Raw genomic sequence first — 12,479 nt, forward strand, 5'->3', positions numbered from 1 at the left:
AAATGAATAAAACTTCTTTGTCGTTGTTTTCTCGTTTGTTTTAGTTTTAATAAGAAGCAGACATAACAGTTCGCACCACCATTAAACATCCGCAAATGTGAATGCTTAGGCGTGTATCAGTCTTGGAGCGCAGTGAACGAGTTCAGTAAACTGCCGCGGACAATAAGAGATGAAACCGTCCTTCATGCTTGTCTTCCGTACATGATAATCCTTGGGAAAACTGTTATTCGAGCTAGGAATGAAACGAAAAGTTAAGTTCCCATGCTCCGAAGTTTTTTCCTTTATTTTTTTTTTGGACAAATTGAGAGGTAATCAAATTTTGGGGAGCGCAGACACAGGCAAACGTCGGATCTGGTGTTCCAGCTTATATTGTTTACGTTGCCGGCGCACTACCCACAAAGACTTTCAACACTAACGAGAAACATAAGAAAGAAAGATGATTACGGGAACTATGCTCTGCCTCGAAAAGCTATTAACTTCAGACATTTGGCTAATTAGTGTAATACTGCCGTCTAATTTAAAAAGAAAAAACACAAAAAACATCGGCGAAACGCAAGCAAGCCATCATATTGTCATGCTGGTACACAGGCGTGTTAGTTCTCGTGTGGTTCCTCCTGACTTTCTTTTTTATAATGTTCGACTTCTTTTCTAGTTATGGAAGGTATATTTATGTATGGAGATCAGTCACCTTTCCGTCGCTCGCGCAGGATGCGCAGTACATTTTCTCTCTTTTATTTGCGGGAAAATCTGTGCCTAAATCAACCTTTGTTGTTGCAATTTTCACAAGCGTTTTTTTATTTTTTTTTTTTGGGGGGGGGACAATACTGGCATATCCTGGTTGAGAATTATGGTACTATATGGGTACTAAGAACTTGATGTTCCCGTTGCACGCGCGCCCGTCAATTTCTAGATTTGCACAGACGCGAAAGAAATGTAAACACCAAAGAGTTACTCACGTGAGTTGGTCTCAGCGGAGGGCACACACCGTGGCTCGCAAATCCTTAGGAAGCACTTCCGTCTTCAATCAAGCACTTCCTTATTGAGTAGCAGGGCGAACTCAAATTCACCAATTCCACCTTCTGCGGTGGCACGCCGCGGCTTTGCTCCGAGCCGAAAGTAAGAAACACTGCACATTGCCATGGCGTCTGTAGCGAAACCCTCCACACGGACGATGCGATTCACTCACTGGTTTAGTTGACAAAAGTCTGTAGGAGTAGCGCGTTCCAGATGTCAACGTAATATCAACCACTAACACCACGAGGTTCCAGAGATTTGGCTCCAGCGGCACTGTTTTCCGAAGACGGTCGCACGATAATCTTTTCCGAAATGAGAAATAAAATTATTAAGCACCTTCACAGCATTTTTTTTTTCTCTCAATGTGTGCACTTACAATGACTACCGCAATTTTCCAAAAAAACGTACAATCTAAACGTAAAAAGAAACTCTCCTCACACAACCTTTTCGCAGCCTCCAGTGCAGTGAGTCGCTATAAAGTCACATGAATAGTCCACAACCATCGACGGTACAGTACAGTGTCTCAATTTTTTTTTCATCTGTTGATTCCGTTTAAGCTTTTCCTCGTGAGAATCATCGCTTAAACTGCTTATAAATTATCTGTAGAAAACAAAACTCACCCAGTGTGTCCTAGTTTGCGTGTGTTTCTGCGAAATGAGTAAACGCCGTAGGAAAACAAACAACCTTTTGCAGTATTTTAAACAAACTCGGTTTCACTAAAAAATGCCCCGTCGCCAGTTTATCCACGTATTTTCCATCAAGCGATGAGGCGATCAAAGAGTATGCCCACGTGGAAATGAAGGCAACTCTTGAGAGGAGCAAAACGGGTCTCCAAGATCGGGTGATAAAATCCACTCACGTCGCAATGTTTCGATCACAGTGGGTATCCGTTAAATCGAAGACTTTTAGCGTAAATGAAGTAAAAAAAAATTGCTTCGAGGCACGAAATAAAAACACTTTGCCACCGATCACGAACGAGCGCCGCCCCGTGAAAGCAACAACCTCCCCCCAAAAAACGTGTTCTTATCCGGGAAAGTTACCCGAAATTTCATGAAGCACGTTGGCCAGTGCGAAACTTGAGGATTCGTTGCAAGAAGATAGATCGCACGTGGAGGAGTTCCGCACAAAAACTTGAGACCATGCAACTATCACCTCTGGGCGCTACGAGCACGCATCCGTCAGGCACGGCGAAGCGAGGAGCTGCTCCTCGACCCGTCGGGATCTAGTGTCCCACACTGAAGGAGGAGCGGCTCCCGGACATCCCACAAAAGAACTTGGGAAGCTCCCGGTCGATCGTCGCGCGCCATCTGTCGGGGACTCAATACAACTTGCACCTGATGCCTCCCTTTCGGTAGGACGCGGTTGGCATTGATCTCGTACAAAAACGGCTCTGACGGGGAGACCCTTCCATTGATTGAGATGAGAGGAACGCCAATGTTTCATCTGGCAATGAATAACCTCGAACTGGGACAGGTTTTCTTTGCTTTTGTTTTTATGCTATGGGCAAGTTTTGTGTATTTGGTGGATATTTGGAGGTAAAATAGGCGTTATTTACAGAAATTAGCATACATTTCAATTATGTACAAGTTACTGAACAAAAGTAATTAAGTAACTGAGTATTGGCCTCAAACGTAATTGGAGTAGAGTGGGAATTATCCAAATGGAAAGTAATTGAATAAATTATTAACTGCCGTAAAAAAGTAGCATATTACTTTTGAAGTTGCTTTTATATTATTTTTATGGTAACAAGAAAGTGCATAGGTTTTGATCCTTTAGGGAAATTCCGCGATCCAAATTTAAAGCGGCTTGTGTTTTCACAGAAATGCTTTATTAGCTTGTGCTGCTCCTGCGTGCCTAACTGTTTTGTACTTTTTTTGTTTTTTGGTCAATGATGTACTGCGGCTCTATCATTTCTGCTTTGAGGTTAGCACTGCCTGAGCATGATTTTGCAGACAGTGTTTGCTTGTTTACAGTGTTGTGTAAAGTACATTTAAAGGTACTTGAAGTACAAAGTAAATAAAATGTTATGTACTTCAAGTAAAGTAGTGAGTTCACCGAGTGCAATGGAAAGTACTATAAATACAATGTACGTTCAAAGTAAAGTACAAGTATATTTTAACATAATCTTTCATAATGCCCTTTCATCCGCTCTGCAGTGTTTTCTTAACTGGTATGCATTGTTCCAGGGGTAACCGGAGGTGCATCAGTATTTTCGAAAATGGTGGCAGATATTGGGTAAAGTCAAGTCGCCTCAGAGTAGTTGTTTTACTCCCGCTGACAAACTATTTAACAAAATTAACTTATAAGGCACTTATTTGTATCGGTCTTAAAGCTCCATTACTTCATTCAGCCAAAATCACCAGATGACGTCTCGAAAGACGATAGCGTGTTTTCACATGACGATATGTCATTTTTTGTTTTTTTTTTGTTTTCAAATTTGGGAAATATATCTTGAAGTCGGGAGTCGTACTTTCCCTGGAAAGTACCAGAAAAATATAATTTAGTAAAGTACTAGTGCAGTCTAAAGGAGTGTACTTTAAGTAAGGTACAAGTTTTCTAAACCTACTTAAAGTACTTCCTAACGCTGCTCGTTTACTATTTTTTTATGTAAAAACGTTGGGAGAATTACCAAGGTTTCTCGAAACACTTTCGACCTTTGGAAGACTTGTAGTTTGGTTTTGGAAAAGGCAAAGCAAACAGGTCACCTTTGCGATGCCCTTTAGCACGCGATTATTCAAGTACAACATAAACTACGGAAGCACTAGATGATCTTCAGAGCGGGTGCTGCACTTCGCTGCCTCGTTTGAGTGAGGAGGCAACGCGTATACCTTCTGTAGAGGGCGAGAGTTTTTAGGTTAGGGATAAGGAAAAAACAAATCCTTTCTATAAAAAACTAATAATCCCGCAGTTACTCTGCCTCACTTGCGACATGTCTGTCCGCACATTGCGCCTCGAAGCAGGGTTGTTGCGTGGAGGGATCGTGAAACTTTTAGGGGGTTTCGGACCCTCCAAACCGCTCCCCGCCCGCCCCCCTCTCCTGCCTATGGCACACTCTCCCCCCTAACCCCCGACCCTCCCTCCCCCCCTCCCTTTGCAAAAATATCTGCTAATCTTTAAACATCGATCTTATCTCTTTTTGTGCAGGAATGTTTATTGATGAGCAAACCTACCACTAACCGCCGATTTCAGAAATTTCACTGCAATTTCGGCGCCCCTCCACTTCTTCAAGGAAAGCGCGAGGGCCACCGCTGGCCACTCATGACGACGGATAGGCGGTCAAGGCTGCTTATCCTTAATTGCAACTGGCCAGTGCCGGCCCTCACGCCTACCTTGACGAAATGGAGGGGCGCCTCAATTTGAGTGAGGTTTGGGAATTTGGCGGTAAATTTCGAAAAGTAATTTGTAATTTGAGTAGAAGTTACTTGGCAAAAGTAATTAAACTACTAATTACCGAAATAAAAATGTATGAATAAAAGACTTTAAACTACTCGGAAAAGTAGTTAAACGTTAAACTACAGTAACTTGAGTAGAGTAGTTGAACTACGTACAAGTCTTATCAATTTACACGTTATGTAAGAAATAGTTTGTTTTAAAAAAATTATGCGTGGCTGTTAAAAATGTGCTTTGGTTTGGTTGTACACCCATAACCGCGTGGCCGACTGTGGAAACACCCTTCTTGGAAACTTCCCATCGCCACTGACGCGGCGACATCCATGTTCATTTTGATTCAGTCGATGGGCAGTGATGGGACGAGACTCCGGAGGTTCAGTTTCGGACTGTTTCGTAAGATTTCGAAACTTTTTGGACGAAATTTTGGTTGTTTCGAAGGTTCAAACGTTTTGTCGTTATCTAGCCAACATGACGTTGTTCAACTTGATTTTTTGGCCATTGTGGGTGTTTAAGGACTCTAAACCATAATACAAGCCGAAATTCGATCATTTTTTATTATTTTCTGTGTTACGGCAACACATGCCAGGTCGTCCGCGGTGTATGTGGGATATTCGTAGATTCTACGATCCCATGTTGATGCTTGCGGGCGCGTCGACTCCACCACCACTCAGATTTTTTGTAATAAGGGTCAGCTGGATGTCATCTACTTTGACTTGAGCAAGGCATTCGACGTTCTTTACCACACTATTTTCTTAGCGAAACTTTCGCCCTGTGGAGCGTGTGGCTTAGCTCTTGACTGGAATAAAAACTATCTGACAAATTCAATCGCATGCGTCCAGGCTAACAATATAGCCTCCTATTCTACGGGGCTTCTTCTTGCATTCCTCAGGGTTCTGCTTTAAGTTCCCCTCCTGTTTTGTATTTTTATAAACGACGTTTCCCCTGTTTTGTTTTTAAGTCTCCCTTTCCTGCAGTATGCAGATGACATAAAACTCTACAAACATATAGTTGGCATTGATGATTGCATTAGGCTTGAGGAGCACGTATGTTCTTTTTACAATTGCTTCTCGGTTAATGACATTTTTCTTAACCAATCGAAAACCAAAGTTAGTATATTTTCATGGAAGACATGGAATACCATTTTCAATTATAGCATTTGTAGTGAGTTGTTGCCGCGTGTAAGGACGTGGGGGTTGCGCTTGATTCAAGCTTGAGTTTTGATGATAACATAACAAGAGCTGCAAACTCGTCTGCGCGCGCGTTAGGCGCCACATGTCACATATCAAAGGAATTTCAAAATCCGCTTTTGTTTCTGCAAAAGTACCGCTCGTTAGTGGGATCGCAACTCGAGTCCGCCTCAGTTGTGTTGAACAGCATTCTTAAAACTAACTCCTTGGCACTCGACAGAGTTTAAATTAAGTTTATTTCCATCTTTAAACATCGCTACATTAAGAGTCGTGCACATCGCTTCAATTATGAAACTGAATCCGAACCCGCGAACTTGCTGAGTCTGCATGAGCGTCAGGCTAAGGCGGATTTGTTGTTTTTATTTAAAGTTCTTCACTGTTTTATTAACTCTCCCAGCCTCTTGTTAAAAGTGAGCCTTAGAGTTGCATCTGTGCCTACAGGACATCGATCGTCGTTTTATACCTCTCGGTATTTTGATCGATGAAGCCCTATTCTTAGATACGCTGAGTGCTACAACATGTACTCTGATGCACTCGATATTTTTGGTTCGAGCTGCAGAACTTTTGATATATCTGTACGGAAGCACTTAATGCATGAAAAGAGATGATAAGTACTTGTGTGTTGTTACGATATTATGTGCTTGCCTTTGTTTAGAATATGCAAGCTTTGGTGCAGCTTCCACGTTGTTCTTCTGCTTGTTCCGACTAGTTGAACTGTCTTCAAATTTGTTACTGTCCTACTGTCAGGCTGGTGGTCTGCATTCCACCACTGAACTGGTGTTTCCGTTTTAATATTTGAGTACGATGTAAGTCTCTATATGTCAGTAAATGTCAGAATGGTGAACTGCGTTCCACCACAGCTCTCGTGTTTCCGTTTTAATTTTTTTTGTTCCCAAGTGTGCCAGCACTAAGATCCACGAGGTTGTTCTTAGACACTCAAATAAACATTGATTGATTGATTATTATTAATATTATTATTGTTATTTTAGTTTCAATATTATTAATTTTTATTATTCTTATTATCATTATATTATAATTATAGCATCACTCATGCGCGGTTTTGTAGGTTTGCCAGCATCTATGTTCCCTTGACGAAGCTCAAACACATTTCATATAACTGACATTGCGACTACTTAGTGTGTCCTCAGACTAGTCGCGCAGCAGGGGGGTGGTAGAGAGGGTCAGCCTCCCCCCCCCCCCCCCCCCCCCCCCCCCCCGCCCTCCTTAAGTTATCACTTTTTTGAATAAAGAAAGACAAATATTGAATTACTACGAAATTGCTCCAGCCAGCAGGGGGGTTGGGGGCGGCCATGGCCGTACCCGCGAATTGTACAGTACATTGGCTACTACACGCGAAGATGGGACAAAGCACCACCAATTTCACAGTCGGCCAGTTTAGAAATTGGCCCAAAAGAACAAAAAGACTATATAAAACGGTTCAGCATTACCACGGGCTCACACCAATGAGCACACACGGGTGGGAGCTCTCGGCATCGATGAGTTAGGACCGAACGAAATGTGCGTTAATTTTCTCAAGCTTTTTTTTTTTTTTTTTATCAAGTAGCCGCTGCTTTTGTTCGCCAGAGATGATTGCCGGTTAGTTTTATCGCTCCAGCTGCGGTGGCCCTGCATTTCAAACTCTATGCCTCAAACTCTAAACCTAACATTCGATTGTGATGTGTTTCGGGGGCGAAAGAGACAGACGAGAGATCTAGGATCAAGTCACGCACCGCTGGGAACGAAGGAAATAACGTTAATAAAAATAAACCAGTGTCGCCACAGACCAGGAAAGTAGATTGAAGAGCTCGCACGGGAACGAACGCTATATACGCGCTTCGCTTCGACCGCACAGGGCAGCTACATACTGGGGATCGCGACCGCTGCGCCGTGACTCGGTTCTGAAACGAAGCTTGGGTATTTCTGTCTGGAAACATACAGTGACTCCAGTCACCACCGTGTCACCAGCCCCCCGTTCTGAATACACCCTGGTGCCACCACACGTTGAGTTTCGTCTGATAAAATTAAAGTATGATGCACTTATATTTTGTGGCTACCCTCCTGACTGATAACATGCACTATATTGGCAACACTGAGTTGGAGTAGTGCAGGAACCACCACATATACCAGAATACTCTTAGATGGGATGCAACCGGAGTAAAAGCAAAGGGAAGGAGGGGGAGGGGAGTGTTGGGAAAAGGGGATGGCTGGGAAAGGGTACGGGACAGCTGCAGAAAACACATGTTGGTTAAAGGCAATATGGGGAAATTGACACACTACTCGGTTTTGTGTTTCTGAAAACGGTACAATGCAAGGGACAAAATACACAACAACTGATTTGTATATCAGGGGACACTAGAGAAATTGGGACCAAAAAGAAAATAATTATATTATGGGACATGAATGCTCAATTGGAAGACTTTGATATGTGTAGAGATACACCAGGGAGGATGTTAGACCAGTTCTGTGAAGCCCTTGATCTAGTACTGGTTAACCCTGAGATAACACGGGACGGAAAAATAACGCGGGAAAGAAACCACTCCCACTCAACAATTTACTACTGTTTACTGTTTCGGAATCTATACAATAAATTATGACGTATGGAAATAGATGAGGAGGGCACGAAGAGCTTCGGGAGTGACCATAAGAGAGTTAAGATCACATTTATCACATTAAAAGCAGAAATATTCACTCGAATTCAAAAAGGAAGCACTAATTTAAGTGATGTGCAATTTCAAGAAGCATTATCCGAATTGAGAATACAGTATCCAAGCAACCAGAAAAAGAATGGACGTATGAGGATTTAGTTAGTGTTTTCAACAGGGAATTGGAGAAATAGCACATGAAGCAATGAGGAAGACGGCTAAAACACAAACCGAAAAGTTGGTGTTATAAAGAAGGTAAGGCAGCCATAGCGCGACGCCAGGAGGCATCTAGAGAACAGAAATGGGCAAAAGAAAAGGGGGGCCGCACCAGCAGAAGTAGCATCCAAAGGGGGGGGGGGGGGGGGGACTTTTAGGAGAGAAAGAGGGAGGCGTCAGCATTAATCCAGGCCGAAATTGGGAAGGCAGGAGTGCAGTGAATTATAGAGATAAATCGCAATGTTAGGAATGCTGCAAAAAGGTTCTGAGAACATATTAAAACACAGAGGAAAATAGCGGAGGAATTTCAACAGATACTGACCAAACAGGATGGGACAAGGGTACAGGGGGAAGAGGCACGATGATACACTACACGTACAATAGACGCAGCTTTTACGGAACTGAAACAAAATCAGGCTTTAAGAAACAGTAACATCAACATCGCACAAGAGGAGGAGTATAGTAAACATAATGAGATAATCAGCGCACAAGGTAGAGAGAAGAAGAGGACTGAAAAGGGGGCTTTTTTCTGTCCTGCTCTTCTTTCTACTTTGTGCGCTTATTACCTAAATATGTTAGACTACCAACTAGCCCAAATGTCAACTTAACTGCAGAGTATAGTGAACCAGCTGAGATGACCACAGGGGAATGGCATAAAGCAGAAGGTAAGGTCCAGGCTGGAACTGCAACAGGTACAGATGGCATATCAATGAGACTGATTAAAATGTTAGGGAAAATAAGCAAACTGAAGCTAAGACAGGTAATTGGCCAAATAATTATGGGAAGCGATGTACCGAATGATTGGAAACTAAACCAGATAAGACTATTATATAAATACAAGGGAGACAAAGACAATATCACATCGTACCGACCAATTACAGTAATACCAGTGATGTACCGAATAGCTATGCAGATTGTATAGAGAAGAATGGAAGAATGGGTAGAGAGCAAGCATATACTGGGAGAGCTCCAAATTGTTTAAGAAGGGCTAGAAGGCTGGAGGATAACTTATCCGTAATCACGCAGGGCGTAGAGATAGCAACGACAACGCAAAGGCCGTTATAGCTGGCATTTTTTGACATTAAAGGACTATACGACAATGTGAATCAGGCAAAACTCTGGTAGTAACTGAATAGATATGAACTGAATGAAAATTTGATTAAGTTTCTAGAGCCGATATACGGAGATAACAGGGTTGTTATAACTCGAGAAGCCGAAACCGCAAAACCAGCAGCAATAAAAAGAGGACTTCGGCAGGGCTGCCCATTGTCCCTCCTGCTCTTTATTATATACATTTGTAGAGGCTTGCAGCGACAACATCGTCTTCCCCGCAACACGCTCCCTCGAGCCGCGGAGGAGGCTGGCACGCACCGGGGATACCCGATACTAGCTCGGGGGGCCCAGATGCGGGCCAGACGGCCAGACCTCCGTGAGGGTAGACTAAAAAACTCAAGTCGCCCCCACGGCAAGAAAGGAGAGAAGAGAAGAGGGTTGGGGGGGGGGGGGGGGGAGATTGATTGATTGATTGAAAACATCTTTATTTCAGAAAGAAAAAAAAAGAAAATAGGGAAGAAAGAATGTGTTTATCAAAATTCAAGGTTTCTCTGGCCTCCAACGCCGCAGTGGCCCTTTCTACCAGCCAATGCTGGCAGGCAGGGTCATCACTGCGCAGGATGGCCTCCAACTGCTCCCTTGACGTGTGTGAGATCGGGTCTATAGTTGGTGTGTGTTGGCATGCCCACACTGAGTGGTATGCGTCCGCCTTCTCGCGGCAGTGCTGGCAGAAGGGGGAATATAGTGAGGGGTACCGGGAGTGTAGTTTAGCCAACATGGGCAGTGTGTCTGCCTGTAGTCTGTTAAGAATGTATTCATCTTCGTTAGTTAGGCTTTTGTCCGGAGGAGGGAATGTTCTTCTGTTTAGTCTCATTATAGTTAAATATTCGGCGAACGTTACGGACACCATGTCCGAAGACGGGGGTTGGCGTGAGGGGGCCCGAATGAGAAGACCTCGGGCTGTGGCGTTGGCGGCCTCGTTCCCCTTTTGCCCCGTGTGTCCTGGCGTCCAGATGAGAACCACCTTCTCCGGTGGGTGTTTACGACGTATTTGATGGACGAGTGTGCTGACTGAGCCCTGAACGAATGGTCTACAGGCCTCTTGCGAGTCTGTGAGAATTATTGCGCGGGGGTTGTAGGCGATGGCTAAGGTGATGGCGGCCTCTTCCCCGTGTGTGACGACTTCGGTCCTCATTGAGGCTGAGTTTACTACTCTTCCGTCTGGTGTCGTGATGACAGCTACGATATGTCATTTTTGAGGTCCGGCAGCGCCTACGTATAGCGTGTTCTGGTCGTTGTTCCACAATCTACCGAGGGATTCAGCCCTAGCTGTCCTCCTCTCGGCATTATATATGGGGTGCATTTCTCTAGGTATTGGGCTGACGATAATTTTCTCCCTCATGTCCGGAATGAGATCTTCTAGGGGATCTGGCTTCCCGCCAGGGACGGTGAGGTCTAACTGCGCCAAGAGCCACATGCCATTTGTTGTTTTGTTTAATCGCCTCATTTGGGCGAGCTTCTAAGCTTCCCAAAGCTCTTCTACCGTGTTGTGGACCCCGACCTCCAAACGTCTGCAGGAGGATATAGAGCTTGGGACACCCAAGGTCGTCTTATATGCCTTTCTAATTAGAACATTCAGTTTCTCCACCTCGCCCTTTGTAAGGCGGAGGTACGCCGTCCCGTAAATGATGCGAGAGACTACGAAGGCCCGCACTAGCCGTGAAGCTTCCCTTTCACCAAGTCCGTGGCGTTTGTTTCTTATTCTTCTGATCATCTAGAGCACTTGCTCAGTTGTTCCCCGAGCTTCTTGAGCGTGGCCCCATTTCCCCTGCCCTGCAGAATGTATTGTCCCAGGATTTTGATACAGTCGGGTCGTGGGACCGAGTCGCCATAGATGTCAATTTGATTGCGCTCGCTTGTTTTTTGTCTGCGGTTCTTTAAGGTTAGAAGTTCGGACTTTTGCGGAACGCATTGCAGACCCCTGCATCTGGCATAAGCGTCAATGGTGCCTGCGGCCCTCTGCAAGCTCTCTTCCACTTCCGCATCATTGCCTGTCCTGCACCATACCGTGATATCATCTGCATTTATGGTGTGACGGGTTCCGGGAATGCTGTCCAATGCGGCGGGGAGGTCTCTCATTGCCGGGTTGAAAGGTAGGGGCGAGAGTACCGCTCCCTGAGGTGTACCTTAGGAATCTAGAGTTTTTGGCTTCGATTGGATGTTTCTTTGGGATAAGGTAGCTTGAGTGGCCGTAAGAAAGCTTCTGATGTATCGGTAGGTCTTCGGTCCGCATCCAATATCCGTTAACCCCTTGAGTATACTGCTATGTAGAACATTGTAAAATTATCCTTTTAGGTCGAGAGCGAGAATGCACCTAGTCTGGGCCATGGTTGGCTCCTCGAGGAGGTAGTTATATATCCATAGCAATATGTCTTGGGTAGACATGTGTGGCCGAAATCCAAATTGTGTGTTGGCCAGTCGCGAGTTCTTTTCAATAAATTTGGTGAGCCTCGTGTTTTTTACGCTTTCAAAGAGTTTTCTTAGAGAGGAGGTCAGCGAGATTAGCCTGAGATTTTCTAGCATAAGTTCCTTGTTCGGCTTCGGGATAAATCTGACTTCGTTTTTTTTCCAGATCTGCGGTGTGACCCCCAGGTCCCAGTATTCCCGGCTAAAGTGCTCCACGAGTTGAGCGATCGTACCCTCGTCCAGGTTGAACAACTGTCGGGCGGTAATGGAGTTGGGGCCAGAGCTGCCTTCTTTTTATGAGTGTTAACTCGGCTCTGAGTTCTTCCGTGGTAATTGGTCTATCTAGTTCTTCATTCGGCTCACCTTCGTATTAAAATTGGTTTTCCGGGGGATCGGTACAGAGGTATTTGTCAGCTAATCGCTGTATTACCTTTTGGTCTGATTCTTCTGCTAGATGTACGAGTTTGTTGATGCGGTGATACGTGGCTGTCCTTGTTCCGTTCAGATCGAT

General features: G+C 44.4%; 1 pseudogene; it reads right to left on the reverse strand.

Moving 5' to 3' along the window:
* The window catches only part of LOC121833620, a 60,347-nt pseudogene extending 48,706 nt beyond the window's left edge, over nucleotides 1-11,641 (reverse strand).
* Between the last annotated feature and the right edge of the window lie 838 nt (nucleotides 11,642-12,479).

This window comes from Ixodes scapularis, unplaced genomic scaffold (assembly GCF_016920785.2).
Source record: "Ixodes scapularis isolate PalLabHiFi unplaced genomic scaffold, ASM1692078v2 PGA_scaffold8__174_contigs__length_109621045, whole genome shotgun sequence".
Lineage (NCBI taxonomy): Eukaryota > Metazoa > Arthropoda > Arachnida > Ixodida > Ixodidae > Ixodes > Ixodes scapularis.